This window comes from Lolium rigidum, chromosome 3 (genome assembly GCF_022539505.1).
Source record: "Lolium rigidum isolate FL_2022 chromosome 3, APGP_CSIRO_Lrig_0.1, whole genome shotgun sequence".
In the NCBI taxonomy this organism is placed as follows: domain Eukaryota; kingdom Viridiplantae; phylum Streptophyta; class Magnoliopsida; order Poales; family Poaceae; genus Lolium; species Lolium rigidum.
Genome location: NC_061510.1, coordinates 177,139,911 through 177,161,740, shown reverse-complemented (window position 1 = coordinate 177,161,740; position 21,830 = coordinate 177,139,911). Strand labels below are relative to the sequence as shown.

Here is a 21,830-nt window from a genome sequence, read left to right as displayed (position 1 = left end):
CGATCCCCTATACTTGTGGGTCATCAATCATCCAGCAAGAGGGTGTAGAGTCTAGCATCTATCTATTTATTCTGTTATGTGATCAATGTTGAGAGTGTCCACTAGTGAAAGTATGATCCCTAGGCCTTGTTCCTAAATACTGCTATCGCTGTTTTTTTACTGTTTCACTGCATCTTTACTTCCTGCAATATTACCACCATCAACCACATGCCAGCAAGCACTTTTCTGGCGCCGTTACTACTGCTCATACTTATTCATACCACTTGTATTTCACTATCTCTTCGCCGAACTAGTGCACCTATTAGGTGTGTTGGGGACACAAGAGACTTCTTGCTTTGTGGTTGCAGGGTTGCATGAGAGGGATATCTTTGACCTCTTCCTCCCTGAGTTCGATAAACCTTGGGTGATCCACTTAAGGGAAACTTGCTGCTGTTCTACAAACCTCTGCTCTTGGAGGCCCAACACTGTCTACAAGAATAGAAGCTCCCATAGACATCAGCGGGCGGGGATGAGCCGGCCAGAGGAGCGGGCGGGCGGAGGGCGGCCGACAGCGAGCAGGCCTTGGGGCCGGAGGGCGGCCGGCGGCGAGCAGACCTGGGGGCGGGAGGCGGCTGATGTCTACGCACGCTTATATTCATGTAGACAGTGTTGGGCCTCCAAGAGCAGAGGTTCGTAGAACATCAGCAAGTTTCCCTTAAGTGAATCACCCAAGGTTTATCGAACTCAGGGAGGTAGAGGTCAAAGATATCCCTCTCAAGCAACCCTGCAATTAAGATACAAGAAGTCTCTTGTTTCCCCAACACACCTAATACACTTGTCGATGTATAGGTGCACTAGTTCGGCGAAGAGATAGTGAAATACAAGTAATATGGATGATTATAAGTAGTAATTGCAATCTGAAATAAAAATGGCAGCAAGCGAACATGTAGCGTAACTTGTTGGAAACGGTGTTTCAATGCTTAGAAACAAGGCCTAGGGATCATACTTTCACTAGTGGACACTCTCAACAATGATCACATAATTGAATAAATAAATGATACTCTGACACTCTCTTGTTGGATAACAAACACCATTCATTGTGTAGGGCTGCAAAAGCACACCTCAAGCCGGAGTAAACAAGCTCCACAACGTCATAAAGGAATCACACACGATGCGCACACTGTCACCATCACACCGTGGAGAGTGACTCCGGAGTTCATATTAAAGTAACCTCTAGAGTGCATAATAAACAAGAGTAACATCTACATATTCAACTAGATTACAAAGCTCATGATCACATAAAGATCACACCATGGGAGAGAGAGATGAACCAGATAGCTACTGGTAGAGCCCTCTGCCTCGGGGGAGAACTACTCCCTCCTCATCATGGGAGACAGCAACAACGATGAAGATGGCGATGGAGTCGATGGAGATGGCTCCGGGGGCAATTCCCCGTCCCGGCAGGGTGCCGAAACAGAGACTTCTGTCCCCCGAATTAGGGGTTTTGGTGGCGGCGGAGCTTGATGTCTACGGGAGCTTCTATTCTTGTAGACAGTGTTGGGCCTCCAAGAGCAGAGGTTTGTAGAACAGCAGCAAGTTTCCCTTAAGTGGATACCCAAGGTTTATCGAACTCAGGGAGGAAGAGGTCAAAGATATCCCTCTCATGCAACCCCGCAACCACAAAGCAAGAAGTCTCTTGTGTCCCCAACACACCCAATAGGTGCACTAGTTCGGCGAAGAGATAGTGAAATACGGGTGGTATGAATAAGTATGAGCAGTAGCAACGGTGCCGTAAAAGTGCTTGGCGTGTAGTTGATGGTGGTGGTATTGCAGCAGTAGTAACGCTAGTAAAAGCAAGAAACAAGCAGTAGTAACGCAGCAGTAGTAAACAAGCAGTAGTAACTCGGCAGTATTTAGGAACAAGGCCTAGGGAATAGACTTTCACTAGTGGACACTCTCAACATCGATCACATAACGGAACGGATAAATGCATACTCTACACTTTTGTTGGATGATGAACACATTGCGTAGGATTACACGAACCCTCAATGCCGGAGTTAACAAGCTCCACAATAATGCTCATGTTTAAGTAACCTTTAGTGTAAGATAGATCAACGCTACTAAACCAAGTACTAGCATAGCATGCACACCGTCACCTTCATGCATATGTAGGAGGAATAGATCACATCAATATTATCATAGCAATAGTTAACTCCATAATCTACAAGAGATCATGATCATAGCATAAACCAAGTACTAACACGGTGCACGCACCGTCACCTTTGCACACATGCAGGGAGGAATAAAACTACTTTAATAACACATCACTAGAGTAGCACATAGATAAATTGTGATACAACATGCTGCAATCATAAAGAGATATAAATAAGCACCTCACTATGCCATTCAACGGTGAATAAGTATTCCGTGAAATCTAGCCTAAGAGACCCACACGGTGCACACACCTGTCACCTTTACACACGTGGGACGAGGAGTCTCCGGAGATCACATAAGTAAAACTCACTTGACTAGCATAATGACATCTAGATTACAAGCATCATCATATGAATCTCAATCATGTAAGGCAGCTCATGAGATTATTGTATTGACACACATAGGAGAGAGATGAACCACATAGCTACCGGTACAGCCCCGAGCCTCGATGGAGAACTACTCCCTCCTCATGGGAGCAAGCAGCGGTGATGAAGATGGCGGTGGAGATGGCAGCGGTGTCGATGGAGAAGCCTTCCGGGGCACTTCCCCGCTCCGGCAGCGTGCCGGAACAGAGATCCTGTCCCCCGGATCTTGGCTTCGCGATGGCGGCGGCTCCGGCAGGTTTCGTGGGTTTCGTCAATTGGTATCGGGTTTTCTGATCCAGGGGCTTTTTATAGGCGGAGAGGCGGCGCAGAAGGTCGAAGGGGGTCCACACCCTAGGGGCGCGCCCCCTTGGCCGCGCCGGGTAGGGTTTGGTGGCCCCGCTCCCTTCTCTGGCGGTTCTCGTGTGTTCTGGATGCTTCCGGTAAAATAGGAACCCGGGCGTTGATTTTGTCCGATTCCGAGAATATTTCGTTACTAGGATTTCTGAAACCAAAAACAGCAGTAAAACGGAACCGGCACTTCGGCATCTTGTTAATAGGTTAGTTCCAGAAAATGCACGAATATGACATAAAGTGTGCATAAAACATGTAGATAACATCAATAATGTGGCATGGAACACAAGAAATTATCGATACGTTGGAGACGTATCGGCATCCCCAAGCTTAGTTACGCTCGTCCCGAGCAGGTAAAACGATAACAAAGATAATTTCCGGAGTGACATGCCATCATAAACTTGATCATACTATTTGTAAAGCATATGTAGAGAATGCAGCGATCAAAACAATGTGTATGACATGAGTAAACAAGTGAATCATAAAGCAAAGACTTTTCATGAATAGCACTTCAAGACAAGTATCAATAAGTCTTGCATAAGAGTTAACTCATAAAGCAATAATTCAAAGTAAAGGTATTGAAGCAACACAAAAGAAGATTAAGTTTCAGCGGTTGCTTTCAACTTGTAACATGTATATCTCATGGATATTGTCAACATAGAGTAATATAATAAGTGCAATAAGCAAGTATGTAGGAATCAATGCACAGTTCACACAAGTGTTTGCTTCTTGAGGTGGAGAGAAATAGGTGAACTGACTCAACATTGAAAGTAAAAGAATGGTCCTCATAGAGGAAAAGCATCGATTGCTATATTTGTGCTAGAGCTTTGATTTTGAAAACATGAAACAATTTTGTCAACGGTAGTAATAAAGCATATGCATCATGTAAATTATATCTTATAAGTTGCAAGCCTCATGCATAGTGTACCAATAGTGCCCGCACCTTGTCCTAATTAGCTTGGACTATCTGGATTATCACCGCAATACATATGCTTTAACCAAGTTTCACAAAGGGGTACCTCTATGCTGCCTGTACAAAGGTCTAAGGAGAAAGCTCGCATTTGGATTTCTCGCTTTTGATTATTCTCAACTTAGACATCCATACCGGGACAACATAGACAACAGATAATGGACTCCTCTTTTAATGCTTAAGCATTTGACAACAATTAATTCTTTTCTCATTAGAGATTTGAGGATGTTTGTCCAAAACTGAAACTTCCACCATGGATCATGGCTTTAGTTAGCGGCCCAATGTTCTTCTCTCACAATATGCATGCTCAAACCATTCAACTCAGGTGTAGATCGCCCTTACTTCAGACAAGACGAACATGCATAGCAACTCACATGAAATTCAACAATGAGTTGATGGCGTTCCCCAATAAACATGGTTATCGCACAACAAGCAACTTAATAAGAGATAAAGTGCATAATTACATATTCAATACCACAATAGTTTTTAAGCTATTTGTCCCATGAGCTATATATTGCAAAGGTGAATGATGGAATTTTAAAGGTAGCACTCAAGCAATTTACTTTGGAATGGCGGATAAATACCATGTAGTAGGTAGGTATGGTGGACACAAATGGCATAGTGGTTGGCTCAAGGATTTTGGATGCATGAGAAGTATTCCCTCTCGATACAAGGTTTAGGCTAGCAAGGTTATTTGAAACAAACACAAGGATGAACCGGTGCAGCAAAACTCACATAAAAGACATATTGAAAACATTATAAGACTCTACACCGTCTTCCTTGTTGTTCAAAACTCAATACTAGAAATTATCTAGACTTTAGAGAGACCAATTATGCAAACCAAATTTTAGCATGCTCTATGTATTCTTCACTAATAGGTGCAAAGTATATGATGCAAGAGCTTAAACATGAGCACAACAATTGCCAAGTATCACATTACCCAAGACATTTATAGCAATTACTACATGTATCATTTTCCAATTCCAACCATATAACAATTTAACGAAGAGGAAACTTCGCCCTGAATATTATGAGCTAAGAACACATGTGTTCATATGAACCAGCGGAGCGTGTCTCTCTCCCACACAAGCATGATGTAATCCAATTTATTCAAACAAAAACAAAAACAAAAGCACAAAGACGCTCCAAGTAAAGTACATAAGATGTGGCCGAATAAAAATGTAGTTTCAAGAGAAGGAACCTGATAATTTGTCGATGAAGAAGGGGATGCCTTGGGCATCCCCAAGCTTAGACGCTTGAGTCTTCTTGATATATGCAGGGATGAACCACCGGGGCATCCCCAAGCTTAGAGCTTTTACTCTCCTTGATCATAGTATATCATCCTCCTCTCTTGACCCTTGAAAACTTCCTCCACACCAAACTCGAAACAACTTATTAGAGGGTTAGTGGACAATAAAAATTCACATGTTCAGAGGTGACACAATCATTCTTAACACTTCTGGACATTGCATAAAGCTACTGGACATTAATGGATCAAAGAAATTCATCCAACATAGCAAAAGAGGCAATGCGAAATAAAAGGCAGAATCTGTCAAAACAGAACAGTCCGTAAAGATGGATTTTATTAGGCCACCAGACCTGCTCAAATGAAAATGCTCAAATTGAATGAAAGTTGCGTACATATCTGAGGATCACTCACGTAAATTGGCATAATTTTCTGAGTTACCTACAGAGAATTTTGCCCAGATTCGTGACAGCAAAGAAATCTGTTTCTGTGCAGTAATCCAAATCTAGTACTTACTTTACTATCAAAGACTTTACTTGGCACAACAGAACACAAAACTAAGATAAGGAGAGGTTGCTACAGTAGTAACAACTTCCAAGACACAAATATAAAACAAAGTACTGTAGCAAAATAACACATGGGTTATCTCCCAAGAAGTTCTTTCTTTTTAGCCATTAAGATGGGCTCAGCGAGTTTTAATGATGCACTCGCAAGAAATAGTATTTGAAGCAAAAGAGAGCATCAAGAGGCAAATTCAAAACACATTTAAGTCTAACATGCTTCCTATGCATAGGAATCTTGTAAATAAACAAGTTCATGAAGAGCAAAGTAACAAGCATAGGAAGATAAAACAAGTATAGCTTCAACAATTTCAGCACATAGAGAGGTGTTTTAGTAACATGAAAACTTTTACAACCATATTTTCCTCTCTCATAATAACTTTCAGTAGCATCATGAGCAAACTCAACAATATAACTATCACATAAAGCATTCTTATCATGAGTCTCATGCATAAAATTATTACTCTCCACATAGGCATAATCAATTTTATTAGTTGTAGTGGGAGCAAATTCAACAAAGTAGCTATCATTATTATTCTCATCAAGTGTAGGAGGCATAGTATAATCACAACAAAATTTACTCTCCATAGTAGGTGGCGCCAAAAGACCACTATTATAATCATCACAAATAGGAGGCAAAGTATCATCAAAGAAAATTTTCTCCTCAATGCTTGGGGGACTAAAAATATCATGAAAACCAGCTTCCCCAAGCTTAGAACTTTCTATATTATTGTCAACTATGGTGTTCAAAGCGTTCATACTAATATTACTACCAGACATGCAAAGAAGATTTCATAGGTTTTTTAATTTTCGCATCAAACAATCCATATTTTAAATCAGGAAATAGAATAAGAAGCTCACTCTTGTACATTATGCCAAACTAGTGTAAACAAGAAACAACAAGATGCAATTGCAGGATCTAAAGGAAATAGCTTTGAGCACACACACAACGGCGCCGTGAAAAATACTTTACCCGAGACCGTAGTATGAGAGCCTTTTACCTTTCCTCCCCGGCAACGGCGCCGGAAAAGTGCTTGATGTCTACGGGAGCTTCTATTCTTGTAGACAGTGTTGGGCCTCCAAGAGCGAGAGGTTTGTAGAACAGCAGCAAGTTTCCCTTAAGTGGATACCCAAGGTTTATCGAACTCGGGGAGGAAGAGGTCAAAGATATCCCTCTCATGCAACCCCGCAACCACAAAGCAAGAAGTCTCTTGTGTCCCCAACACACCCAATAGGTGCACTAGTTCGGCGAAGAGATAGTGAAATACAGGTGGTATGAATAAGTATGAGCAGTAGCAACGGTGCCAGAAAAGTGCTTGGCGTGTAGTTGATGGTGGTGGTATTGCAGCAGTAGTAACGCAGTAAAACAGTAAACAAGCAGTAGTAACGCAGCGAGTAGTAAACAAGCAGTCGTAACTCAGCAGTATTTAGGAACAAGGCCTAGGGAATAGACTTTCACTAGTGGACACTCTCAACATCGATCACATAACAGAACGAGATAAATGCATACTCTACACTTTTGTTGGATGATGAACACATTGCGTAGGATTACACGAACCCTCAATGCCGGAGTTAACAAGCTCCACAATAATGCTCATGTTTAAGTAACCTTTAGTGTAAGATAGATCAACGCTACTAAACCAAGTACTAGCATAGCATGCACACTGTCACCTTCATGCATATGTAGGAGGAATAGATCACATCAATATTATCATAGCAATAGTTAACTCCATAATCTACAAGAGATCATGATCATAGCATAAACCAAGTACTAACACGGTGCACGCACTGTCACCTTTGCACACATGCGAGGAGGAATAAAACTACTTTAATAACACATCACTAGAGTAGCACATAGATAAATTGTGATACAACATGCTGCAATCATAAAGAGATATAAATAAGCACCTCACTATGCCATTCAACGAGTGAATAAGTATTCTGTGAAATCTAGCCTAAGAGACCCACACGGTGCACACACTGTCACCTTTACACACGTGGGACGAGGAGTCTCCGGAGATCACATAAGTAAAACTCACTTGACTAGCATAATGACATCTAGATTACAAGCATCATCATATGAATCTCAATCATGTAAGGCAGCTCATGAGATTATTGTATTGACACACATAGGAGAGAGATGAACCACATAGCTACCGGTACAGCCCCGAGCCTCGATGGAGAACTACTCCCTCCTCATGGGAGCAGCAGCGGTGATGAAGATGGCGGTGGAGATGGCAGCGGTGTCGATGGAGAAGCCTTCCGAGGGCACTTCCCCGCTCCGGCAGCGTGCCGGAACAGAGATCCTGTCCCCCAGATCTTGGCTTCGCGATGGCGGCGGCTCTGGCAGGTTTCTGTGGGTTTCGTCAATTGGTATCGGGTTTTCTGATCCAGGGGCTTTTTATAGGCGGAGAGGCGGCGCAGGAAGGTCGAAGGGGGGTCCACACCCTAGGGGGGCCCCCCCCCTTGGCCGCGCCGGGGTAGGGTTTGGTGGCCCTGCCTCCCTTCTCTGGCGGTTCTCGTGTGTTCTGGATGCTTCCGGGTAAAATAGGAACCTAGGCGTTGATTTCGTCCAATTCCGAGAATATTTCGTTACTAGGATTTCTGAAACCAAAAACAGCAGAAAACAAGAACTGGCACTTCGGCATCTTGTTAATAGGTTAGTTCCAGAAAATACACGAATATGACATAAAGTGTGCATAAAACATGTAGATAACATCAATAATGTGGCATGGAACACAAGAAATTATCGATACGTTGGAGACGTATCAGAGCTACGGAACTCTTCTGGAGAAATTGTCCATCTCCTCAGGGTTTTCGGAGACGAAGGAATAAATAGGCGAAGGGGCAGCATCGGGGGAGCCAGGGGGCTCCCTCACCACACCTTGGCGCGGCAGTGTGGCCCCCCGCGCCGCCCTATGGTGTGGGCCCCCTGCTGGCCTTCCTCGACTCTTCTTCGGTCTTCTGGAACACTCCGTAGAAAATAGGGCCGTGGGCTTTTGTTTCGTCCAATTCCGAGAATATTTGTAAACCAACTTTTCTGAAATAAAAAACAACAGAAAAAAGGAACTGGCACTGTGGCATCTTGTTAATAAGTTAGTCCCAGAAAATGCATAAAAACATTATAAAGTGTGAATAAAACATGTAGGTATTGTCATAAAACTAGCATGGAACATAAGAAATTATAGATATGAATAGTACTTTCAAGATAAGCATAAAAAATTCTTGCATAAGAGTTAACTCATAAAGCAATATATTCTTAATAAAAGGTTTTGAAGCAACACAAAGGAAGATTTAAGTTTCAGCAATTGTCTTCAACTTTCAACATGTATATCTCATGGATAATTGTCAACACAAAGTAATATGATGAGTGCAATAAGCAAGCATGTAAGAATCAATGCACACGAGTTGACACAAGTGTTTGCTTCTAAGATAGAAAGAAGTAGGTAAACTGACTCAACATAAAGTAAAAGAAAGGCCCTTCGCGAGAGGGAAGCAGGGATTAAATCATGTGCTAGAGCTTTTCAAGTTTTGAAATCATAAAGAGCGCATAAAAATAAAGTTTTGAGAGGTGTTTGTTGTTGTCAACGAATGGTAGTGGGCACTCTAACCCCCTTGTCAAACATACTTTCAAAGAGCGGCTCCCATGAAGGACGTTATCTCTACCAGCAAGGTAGATCATCCCTCTTCTCTTTTGTTTACACATGTATTTTAGTTTTATTTATAGATGACACTCCTCCCAACCTTTGCTTTCACAAGCCATGGCTAACCGAATCCTCGGGTGCCTTCCAACATTTCACATACCATGGAGGAGTGTCTATTGCAAAATTAAGTTGCTTACTGATAAATCAGGGCAAAACATGTGAAGAGAATTATTAATGAAAGTTAATTAATTGGGGCTGGGCACCCCGTTGCCGACTCTTTTTGCAAAATTATTGGATAAGCGGATGTATATGCCACTAGTCCATTGGTGAAAGTCTGCCCAACAAGATTGAAAGATAAAACACCACATACTTCCTCATGAGCTATAAAACATCGACACAAATAAGGAATAATAAAGTTTTGAATTGTTTAAAGGTAGCACATGAAGTATTTACTTGGAATGGCAGAAAAATACCACATAGTAGGTAGTTATGGTGGACACAAATGGCACAGGTTTTGGCTCAAAGATTTGGATGCACGAGAAGCATTCCCTCTCAGTACAAGGCTTTGGATAGCAAGGTTGTTTGAAGCAAACACAAGTATAAACCGGTACAACAAGACTTACATAAAAACATATTGCAAGCATTATAAGACTCTACACTGTCTTCCTTGTTACTCAAACACTTTTACCAGAAAATATCTAGACCTTAGAGAGACCAATCATGCAAACCAAATTTCAGCCAGCTCTACGGTAGTTCTCCACTAATAGGCTTAAACTACATGGTGCAAAAGCTCAAACATAATCTCCTTGAGAGCTTAAGACAATTGCCAAGCATCAAATTATTCAAGACAATATACCAACTACCACATGAAGCATTTTCTGTTTCCAACCAAATAACAATCGATGCTGAGGCTTTCAGCTTTCGCCATGAATATTAAAGTAAAACGAAGAACACAATGTTCAAATGTAAAAGCGGAGCGTGTCTCTCTCCCACACAAGCATGCTAGGATCCGATTTATTCATAGAATGAAAATAACAAAACGAAAATAAAAGCATACAGACGCTTGCTGGCGTGTAGTTGACACACGTCTGTTGTGAACCCCAAGAGGAAGGTGTGATGCGTACAGCAGCAAGTTTTTCCTCGGTAAGAAACCAAGGTTATCGAACCGGTAGGAGTCAAGGAACACGTGAAGGTTGTTGGTGACGGAGTGTAGTGCGACGCAACACCGGGGATTCCGGCGCCAACGTGGAACCTGCACAACACAATCACAATACTTTGCCCCAACTTAACGAGTGAGGTTGTCAATCTCATCGGCTTGTCGTAAACAAAGGATTAAACGTATGGTGTGGAAAATGATGTTTGTTTGCGAAGAACAGTAGAGAACAGAGTTTGCGATAGATTGTATTTCAGATGCAAAAGAATGGACCGGGGTCCACGGTTCACTAGTGGTGTCTCTCCGATAAGAAATAGCATGTTGGGTGAACAAATTACAGTTGGGTAATTGACAAATAGAGAGGGCATAACAATGCACATACATATCACGATGACCACTATGAGATTTAATCAGGGCATTACGACAAAGTACATAGACCACTATCCAGCATGCATCTATGCCTAAAAAGTCCACCTTCAGATTAGCATCCGCACCCCTTCCAGTATTAAGTTGCAAACAACAGACAATTGCATTAAGTATGGTGCGTAATGTAATCAACACAAATATCCTTAGACAAAGCATTGATGTTTTATCCCTAGTGGCAACAGCACATCCACAACCTTAGAACTTTCATCATCATTGTCCCGGATTCAATGGAGGCATGAACCCGCTATCGAGCATAAATACTCCCTCTTGGAGTTACAGGTATCAACTTGGCCGAGCCTCTACTAGCAACGGAGAGCATGCAAGAACATAAACAACACATATATGATAGATTGATAATCAACTTGACATAGTATTCCATATTCATCGGATCCCAACAAACACAACATGTAGCATTACAAATAGATGATCTTGATCATGATAGGCAGCTCACAAGATCTAACATGACAGCACAATGAGGAGAAGACAACCATCTAGCTACTGCTATGGACCCATAGTCCGGGGGTGAACTACTCACACATCAATCCGGAGGCGATCATGGTGATGAAGAGTCCTCCGGGAGATGATTCCCCTCTCCGGCGGGGTGCGGGAGGCGATCTCCTGAATCCCCGAGATGGGATTGGCGGCGGCGTCTCTGGAAGGTTTTCCGTATCGTGGCTCTCGGTACAGGGGTTTTCGCGACGAAGGCTATAAGTAGGCGGAAGGGCAGCGTCGGTGGAGGCACGAGGGCCCCACACCATAGGGTGGCGCGGGCCCCACCCAGGCCGCGCGGCCATGTGGTGTCGGCGCCTCGTCGCCCCACTTCGTAACCCTTTCGGTCTTCTGGAAGCTCCGTGGAAAAATAATACCCTGGGCGTTGATTTCGTCCAATTTCGAGAATATTTCCTTTGTAGGATTTCTGAAACCAAAAACAGCGTGAAAACAACAAGCGGCTCTTCGGCATCTCGTCAATAGGTTAGTGCCGGAAATGCATAACAATGACATAAAGTGTGTATAAAACATGTGAGTATCATCATAAAAGTAGCATGGAACATAAGAAATTATAGATACGTTTGAGACGTATCAACGCTCCAAGTAAAGTGCATAAGATGTGACGGAATTAAAATATAGTTTCACTAGAGGTGACCTGATAAGTTTGATGAAGAAGGGGATGCCTTGGGCATCCCCAAGCTTAGACGCTTGAGTCTTCTTGAAATATGCAGGGATGAACCACGGGGGCATCCCCAAGTTTAGACTTTTCACTCTTCTTGATTATATTATATCATCCTCCTCTCTTGATCCTTGAAAACTTCCTTCACACCAAACTCAAAGCAATCTCATTAGAGGGTTAGTGCATAATCAAAAATTCACATGTTCAGCAAGGACACAATCATTCCCAACACTTCTGGACATCACCCAAGGCTACTGAAATTTAATGGAGCAAAGAAATCCACTCAAACACAGTAAAAGAGGCAATGCGAAATAAAAGGCAGAATCTGTCAAAAACAGAACAGTCCGTAAAGACGAATTTTTTCGAGGCACTTAACATGCTCAGATGGAAAAGCTCTAGTTGAATGAAAGTTCCGTACATATCTGAGTATTACTCATGAATTTTTTCAGGATTTTACGATTTTTCTACAGAGAGAAAAGCTCAAATTTGTGACAGCTAAAAATCTGTTTCTGCGCAGAAATCCAAATGTAGTATCAACTTTCTATCAAAGACTTTACTTGGCACAACAATGCAAGAAAATAAAGATACAAAGGTATTGCTACAGTAGTAACAAGCAACTTGACTCAAATATAAAACAAAAATTGCAGAAATAAAATAATGGGTTGTCTCCCATAAGCGCTTTTCTTTAAAGCCTTTTAGCTAGGCATGATAATTTTCATGATGCTCTTATGAATATAAGAGAGCATCAAAAAGAAAATAACAAACACATTTAATTCTAACCCACTTTCTATGCAAACGAATCTTGTAAGAAAACAAATTATTGAAGCATGAAGCTACTATCATAGAAAGACAAAGCAAGTGCAACTTCAAAATTTTCAACAAAAAGAGAGGTGACTTGATATTATTGAGATATATAAAACCATGTCTCCCACTCTCATAATAATTTTCAGTGGTATCAGTGATAAACTCAACAATATAGCTATCGCATAAAGCATTCTTATCATGATCCACATGCATAAAAGTATCATTACTCTCCACACAAGCATAATCAATTTTATTAGTAATAGTGGGAGTAAAACTATCACATCCATCATTATAATCATCATAAATTGGAGGCATAGAATAATCATAATGAATTTTATCCTCACTAGTAGATGGACTGAAAATATCACAATCACCATAACGAACTTGAATATGATAGACAAGCTGTATATTAGATAGATGGTTTTGGGTGATCCTGATGTCTATGGGTGCTTCTATCTGAAGGTATATATGATGCCCCCCATAGGGGGCCTCACAGCGATTACAGCTTCTGAACCGTTGGATCTTCTCTACAAGGAATTTGGACCGTGCATTTGCTTTCACTGCGTGGTATAAAAAGAACAGCGTAGCAGCCCGTGGTCAAACCCTAGCTCCCCTCTCGCGTCTCCCCCAATCAGCTCCCGCTTCTCCTCCCCCAAGCCAGCCGCCGCCCTCCTCATCTCCCCGTCCAGCCGCCGCTTCACCTGCATCCATCTCTCCCCCAATCCCCACCTGCTCCGGTCCCTTTCTCCTCCTCTACCCTGTCTCTCGGTTTTCTCCATGGATGTACCATGGAGAGAGAGGCGGAGGGCAGGAGCTGCACCATGGCTGGAGAGGCGGAGCTCGACGTGGAGGAGTACGCAGAGAAGCGGCAGACCGATGTTCTCCCCCTCCTCCTCAACGCGCAGCAAGAGGAGCAGATGGTGCCGCCAACTTGGGGGCGACACGTTGGCTGCCACTGCAGAGATAGACGAGGTCAGCAAGCCAAGGTGTTGTTTTCTCTAAGGATTAGGATGTTATTCACTAGAGCCTTCTATATATGTTATTTGCATTGGATCAATCTATCTCACTTTTCTGAATAAATTTTGTCATACTGAGTTATGTTGCTGACACAACTAGATTGTCTTTTGCAGCTAGATCTACTTGGAAATCTGAATTGTAGTGTATACCAACCAAGTTGCAGATTCCTTACATGTTTAGGGAAGGCAATCAACAAAAAAATCTAGAAAAAATAGAGGTTGCCATTCAGGTATATTATCTACTATCTTATCCAGGACCTGATTAGGTGATAAAGAAGCAGTCAATACACCTATATCATTATAGAGTCAATGCACATGTTTGAGATATCGTGCTATTTTTATTTTGGTCTGCTGTTGAGTACATTTAGATATAATTAGGGTTGCAGCAGCTTCGGTAGCATCTAAGGGCATTTGAAATATTTTCTTTTGGTAAAAGGTAGGTAGAAATATGTAGCTCGCGGTTTATTTTGGGTCCATCTTCTTAGTGTTTGGTTACTTTTAGTTTGGTCAGCCAGAATACCGTCGGGTAAATGTTTTAATCTGACGTTATTGTTGTTTTGATTAGCAAACTAAGTAGATGGTGATATTATTGTCTCTTAGCTCTTACGTGATTTTTCTGGCAAATTACTTGCTTCATATTTCTGGAATGAAAAGTTGAACCATGCTGGCAGACCAGTTTAGCTTGTTACCACGAGTTTCATGCCTCAGTTTTGAACTTGGTAGTTTTCTTAAGATAAATCGTGCAACAGGTCAGATGTATTTTCTTATATTAATCCGAAAAATTATTTCCTCCCTGTTTACCAGTCCTCTATCATGATAGGTTTGCTTCTTTTATGATCTGAACATGGCTTTGCTTTCTGAACTCTGTAGGCGTGACATTATTGGAGCCATCTCATGGGGCTTTTTGTGTTGTCTCCTCATATTAACCTCACACATGATGCTGTACTTCAGGCCCTCGGGTGCTCGATGTATAGGCTATGTTGTGTTCTTTTGCTTCTCTTCATTACCTGGTACTTCTTTTTTGTATAGAAAATAAAATAGATTGTTGTTTATTCTTCATTTACTGGTAATGAAGTTCAATTTCTATAGTTGTTCAATATAGTGTTTTATAAGCCATTACCAGTTCAAAGGCCTAACCTTCACCATAGGTTGGATAATTTGTCATTGTGGATATGGAGAAATGCTAGGTGTTACCATCAGGTTATGTTCTTATCCATGAGGAACAGTTGGGCTCCAGCTGTCTCAACACTTATTACGGCTGATGTTACTGTCTTCATTGTGTAAGCACTAGCTGTTGTGTGTACTTTATTTTTTCAAGGTGCATGATCGCAATTGTTGTGTGTATATCACGTGAGGCAAGTTTCAGGGTTCTGTTTGGACCATCCTTTCTGATCTTTGTTTCGGTTATTGCAGATTTATTTGATGGAGTTTGGTTATGTTACGTGACTTATGTCTTTGACATTCGACGGAAATGAATCAATAAAATGCAGTATGCAGAAGACCTTGATATATCAAACTATAGTGACATGTAATCTGGCTTGCAACTGAGAAGTTTAACCATGCTTGTGTGACACCGTCTGGGATGTTCCCTTCTTAGCCCCTGCTAAGAGTGCAACAATTAAAAAAAATTAAGGTAAATTTTTTTATCTACTTGTCTACTATATATGATGTTTGTATACCAGTGTGATTCAGCCGTCAGTAGTGTGTTTTCTTCAAATATATGGAGACATTGTTCATTGTTGTCATGTTGAGTTATTGGTGGTGTTACCGCATCGGACTGGGCTTTGTGCTGGTATGCCAAGTGCCTCACTTTTCTCCTGATTTCCTCTGAGCAATATGTTCCTTCTTTTTTCCTAAAATTGAACTATAAAAACCTAAATAGTTTGGTTATATGGTGTTATGTATCCTCATAGTTTCGCTTTTTCTTATCTGCCTTGAGAAATGGACAGAGTAGCTTTGGGTAGGAGGATCAAGTGATCACCAAAATATTGTTTGATTTTAACTTACCTTACACATTTGATCACTTTTCCTTACCAATTTTATTTTCTAAACCTGTATTACTGAGAGATCTGTTTATTTTTTGGTCCTTGATTTCTCACTGTAACAAATCTTTCACTTTCGTTGTGTTGTAAGATTAAGTGGTAAGCTCTCTTGTCTTTTTTGGCCATGCCCGAGGTGTGCTATTGTTCTATTGGGCACTGATACAATCGATTGCAATTTGGGTTGCTTGCCTTTTTTCAGTTACAATAGCTTATAAATGCAAATCTAACTGTTAAACTTCCATCCATCTGGCCAAGACTGTTGAATAAACATACGTGAAGCTGGTTACATGAGAGAATATACAACATCTTGGTATTGATTTAGTTGGTTTATTGCCATGATGTTTTTTCCAGAGAAAAGAGTAATATTTTATTTTTCTGTTTTGTGATGAATTTTCACTTGAGAGGACGTGACTATTAATATATGTTGTGAATTTCTCTGCCGACTTGCATCCAAGAATTGTAGATAATGATCTGATGTAACAGAAATGAATGAGTGTTCTTGTGTTAATAGATAGCATACTGACTCATAGTATGCCGAAAGTTTGACTATAGAAAGGACCGATTAAATAGGACATACTTACTCTCACCAATAGAGCTTAATGAAAATATATTTTTCATAAGCCTGCTGAGTATTTCTCCAACCAGGCAATCATTCCGTTTCATGGTCAGTTCCTATCCATAGGGACCTACTAATGTGAAATTATTGAGTCTGCAACCGGCATTTAACTATCATGCAGAGATCTTTACTATCGAACCAGGAAACCACTTCATTTTCTCTGTACCTTGGTCATTTCCTTGCATTTTCTGATAAGCTGCCGTCAAACTTTTCGTCTTTCTTCTTTCTTGCTTTATAATTGTTTCCTTCACTTTTCTCTTTCTTATCTCTGTATGGTGGTTCAGAGTTGTGCTTCTCTTTCGAAGATTTTCAGTTCTACTATTTTAATCCATCTCAGTTATCTGAAATTATCATATATTTAAATTGAATTCTTTTTCCAATTTACTTCACAAGTGCTATGTTTTAATCCTGATGGGTATCCCCTATGCTTACTGACTGTTCATTCTCTTACCTGCAGTGATTCCCAGATCATATTATTTACCTTCATTCAGGAAATAGACTACTACAAGAAATGACTACGTATGTATGAACCTTCCTTCATCTATGGTTGTTTAATGCAGTGTAGTTGCTGTATCTATTCTGCTTTCCTTTGCTTACATGTCATAAAGAAATTATCATTAAGGTGTTGGAAATATTGGTCTACGGTCCACTAGCTTAAAAGTGGTCTTATAGCAACAGACGGTACTGATGAAGCTGAATTTATTCTTTGTGGAAATTAGGTTGAGCAGCTCATTGGTACCGCCACAAGAGTCAATATATTATTTGTGGAAATAAGGTGCGTGTTATTGCAAGGAACTGTCCCATAAATATCAATTCCTTTCTTGCTGCTACATGCATACAGTTGCCATTCCATATAGATGAAGCATGTGCATTTCTTTTTCTCTGTTCTGCTTTCGTTGTTATAGCAAGATTTCTAGAAACATAAGCTCAGCCTAATTGTTTTACTGGTGCCTTCTCTTTAATTATATAAATATTAGAGTCGATCTCATCTTAATTTCCTCCCATTTATTTCTTACAGTTTGTTTACTTTTTAACCATGGCTTCAAGCCTAGCTTTTTAGTGTACATACCTTGTATGGACGAGTCAAGGAGGTGCCATCCGTGAGTTAAGGAATTCTTTATGAGCAACGCTCAATTCTGAATATTTATTCTCTTCCTTTCAATATTCAGTCAAGGAAAGCGTATAACTTATCTGTCCATGACAATGAGGTATTGAAAGCAAGCGATTCTCTACTGAAAGTATGTTGCTCCACAGTAAATACCTTTATTCTTCGTGGCCAAGATTGATTCTTTTGCACTGCTGGCTGCTTGATTATGTTGAAGTGATTCTTTATCAGGTCAACTCAATGGAATGGTTGGGCAAGGAGGAAGAGGCTCCTGTGGTCGATGTCGTTGGCAGCAGGTTGACAGTGGCATTCAGCTCACGGAGGCAGGTCGACGTGGGTGACCACCTGGAGCAACTCGCACATCAAAAAGATGCACCAGGGTACAGAGGAGCTAAAGGACACACTGGTATGACACAAGGCTCACTGGAACTGTCGGAAACGTCACCGGAGTGCTGTCGGAGTTGGAGAAGATGATGCCTGATCTCCTCGGTTACTACGAGATGGAGCAGGAAATGAGGTCCCTGAGGATCACAGAAGCATGGGCAACAAAAATGATTCAGGCAGGTTCCTCTGACCTTTCTGTAGGATGCTCACCTGCGGCAATGGCGTGAATGGCAGCTTGGGCGATTTGGGGTTTGCAGAGGTCCGGGGAAGAAAGGAAAAGGAGAGCTAGGTCACGGGGAAGGTTTTTAAAGGTGAAGGGGGCGGTGTGGATGGCCTGGTCATCGATGAACGGCGAGCATCCTGCCGCTGCGCTGCCCGGTGGAGTGGTGCCACGAGGAAGACGACTGACTGAGGAGAGAGAAGTGCTTCTCCTGTTCCATAAATTAATTGAGTACAAGGAAAAGGATCGGAGGGGATTCACTAGAACATAATACGTTATTTCCTTTCCTGTTGTTTCTAATTCACACAAGTTTCTGCCTAACAACTAATGAGCATATATTTGTTATATTAATTGTGACAACCTGCAGTTTCAATTTTACGGGTGCTTATTATTAGATAAAGTAGTAATATGTAAATTTCATGGGAAGCTTATTAATTGCGAATTTTAGATACTGTATTATTTTTCGGCAGATGTCTATATTTTGTACTTCCTCTGGTGTTGTAGGCCATTGCTGCATCGAAACAATAGTGCATTCCCATAAGGTACTGATCCGGTGTTCGGTCGAATTTGAATTGCTGTAGCTTTACCAAACTACTCATACTATTATTTAGTAATTATATATTGATATGTCTAGGTAATAATCTTTAGCAAGATTAGTTCTTCCTTTAAAGATTTCGTACATTCCTTACCAAGATTCTATTTTTCTAACATTGATGCAAATGTAATTGACTTGTAGTATTCCATAGGGACTAGATATTTCGATGAAATTGCAGATCGATGACAAGTGAAATTCCTAGGGGTTCCTTGGTATGCGCAACTATTTTGTTCAGACTGTAACAACTTCAAACTGAAATTTTTGTCTACTTTTGATTATTGATACCCCATACTGTTGGCATCTGCACCAGTATGGCATCTCTGTTGTTGCTCTTGAAATTACCAAATACAGTTCCATCCAAACCCAACCTTGGAAGTATAATTGGCTCATGTTTATGCTGATGCTTACTGAGTGAGACTCCTCTTTCTAACCATTATTATTATGAGATTGTATTGAATGTTCTCCAGGGATGTCTCATTTAACTACATAGTTCACACATAGCCTGTTTCTTTTCTGCAATCATTGGTACTCCAGGATTTCCTCTTCATTGGCTTGTTAAACTGCAGGTGCAGGTCATTGCACATGCCCCTGTGAATCCATTAGAAACACGCATGCTAAAGTGGGAACAGAAAAGAGGTAATATTTGTTCTTCCTTAGAAAAAAATTAAGGGTTATGGTCATATACACGTGTGTATTTCTGTGTGTTCTAATGTCGCCTTATAGTGATGGTTCCAGGCTTAAGTCCTCGGTGAAGAAAGCTATGTTGGATGTTGGGTGCAGAGACCAAGAACAAAAAGGATTAGCTCTGTGCTCACAGGTTCCATACTTTTTGCATTGACATCTTACATATTGAATATCAGATTTTTCAAATTGTTCGTTACTGAAATACGTGACAGATACATCATAGTGAAAAAAATACATTATTACTATTCTTTCTTAAGCTAATCTATTTATATATACACTTATTTAACTCATTTAAGCGAAATATATGTGATACTCACTGTTGCAACCACTTCTACCGTTAAGTGAGTTTTGAATAATTTTCCTTTTTCCAGTCTTGCTCTGAATAAAATGATACGAAACTAGATTAGGTTTTTGTGTCTATTGACGTCGTTGTAAGTGATGTTTCAACAATTTTAGATGCTGCCAATGTCTATAGCCGTTGCTGCAAGGGATGTTGCAGTTCAAGGAACTATAATGTACTATGTGAGAATAGTGATCAAGTATTATCAAGCAGTGCAAAGTTGTCTAGCATCTCGATGATCCTATACACAAAACAGTAGTAAATAATTGTGTTTCATTCTTATCATCGAACAAACCATTTCCATAAGAAATATGTTGATTAATCAAGTCGATTTATATGGACTTGCGTAAACTATTATTTCTCTGTAATGACCTGCTTTGCAATGACGTGGCCCAAACCAGACGGCCTTTTCTTTGGTTCACAAGAAATTTTGAGCTCTTTGTTGTTTGTAGGATGGTGACGAATAATGACATGGCAGCCCCTCCTACGAGTGCTGGACTAGACTGCATACAGGTGAACACTCTGGTTGTTACTATGCCTTTTCGTTTCAGTAAGGCCAATGCTTCATGACCAATGCAAATGCAATGTCTTATAAAGTTGAAATCATGGTTGCCTCTAAAAGAGGAATGTTAATCCAGTAGCTTTGGGCAGACATGTGTTGCATTTGAAGAATGATATTTTGATTTGTTAATACTCCGGTAGCTTTCATTGCATGCATGTTCAAGGACGCAGAGTAAACAGCTAAATTTAACCAGCATCCATGAAGTTGTGGCTTCAGTTTTCAAAAATAGTAGTAGCTGACTATTATAAGTCACTAGCTTAAAATGATGGTGTGCTTCCTTGATTCGGATGTAGCTGTCGACTAAGTCTTCACCTCCTAATTTTATCGTCATCTCGCTGTTGCAGGTGCTGCTTCGTCAGGTCAATTCTTCCACGCAAGACGGGGAGGCCTTCATCGAGCTTCATGGAACCCTTCGCTGCTCCTTGCTTCTTCCGGCGGTTCTCATGATTTCGTGTGTATTATCCTAATTTGATCCTATAGACTTTGTTTTGTAAAATCAGAGAAACATATTACCATTTTTCAACTTATTTTATCATCGTTATATAAAATGTAAATCGTTGCGAATTTCACGGGATCGTGCGCCAAGGCGCACATCTAAATCTAGTTCTTGTAGACAGTGTTGGGCCTCCAAGAGCAGAGGTTTGTAGAACAGCAGCAAGTTTCCCTTAAGTGGATCACCCAAGGTTTATCGAACTCAGGGAGGAAGAGGTCAAAGATATCCCTCTCATGCAACCCTGCAACCACAAAGCAAGAAGTCTCTTGTGTCCCCAACACACCTAATAGGTGCACTAGTTCGGCGAAGAGATAGTGAAATACAGGTGGTATGAATAAATATAAGCGGTAGTAACGGCGCCGTGAAAAGTGCTTGCTGGCGTGCAGTTGATGGTATTAATATTGTAGTAAGTAAAGATGCAGTAAAACAATAAACAAGCAGCGATAGCAGTATTTAGGAACAAGGCCTAGGGATTATACTTTCACTAGTGGACACTCTGAACATTGATCACATAACAGAATAAATAGATAGATGCTAGACTCTACACCCTCTTGTTGGATGATGAACACCACTAACTGTGTAGGATTACACGAACCCTCAATGCCGGAGTTAACAAGCTCCACAATATTCGATGTTCATGTTTAAATAACCTTAGAGTGCATGACAGATCAACATAACCAAACCAAGTACTAACATAGCATGCACACTGTCACCTTCACGCTACGAAAGGAGGCATAGATCATATCAATACCATCATAGCAATAGTTAACTTCATAATCTACAAGAGATCACAATCATAGCCTACGCCAACTACTACACGATGCACACACTGTCACCATTACACCGTGCAGGAGGAATAAACTACTTTAATAGCATCACTAGAGTAGCACAAG

At 40.9% G+C, this 21,830-nt stretch overlaps 1 long non-coding RNA gene across 12 annotated transcripts; it reads left to right on the top strand.

The window, feature by feature from the left end:
• Positions 1-13,511: 13,511 nt before the first annotated feature.
• Positions 13,512-20,912, top strand: LOC124702743. 12 transcript variants are annotated; one of them, XR_007002624.1, is made up of 12 exons: positions 13,512-13,852; positions 14,011-14,126; positions 14,767-14,906; positions 15,310-15,529; positions 17,012-17,073; positions 17,274-17,329; positions 17,724-17,792; positions 17,891-18,805; positions 19,425-19,494; positions 19,582-19,675; positions 20,335-20,395; positions 20,789-20,912. It is a non-coding gene; the product is annotated as an uncharacterized LOC124702743 (long non-coding RNA). The 12 variants fall into 12 exon arrangements; XR_007002622.1 differs by having other exon boundaries at positions 17,891-19,269; XR_007002620.1 differs by adding an exon at positions 15,045-15,096 and having other exon boundaries at positions 17,891-19,494.
• The last annotated feature ends 918 nt before the right edge of the window (positions 20,913-21,830 follow it).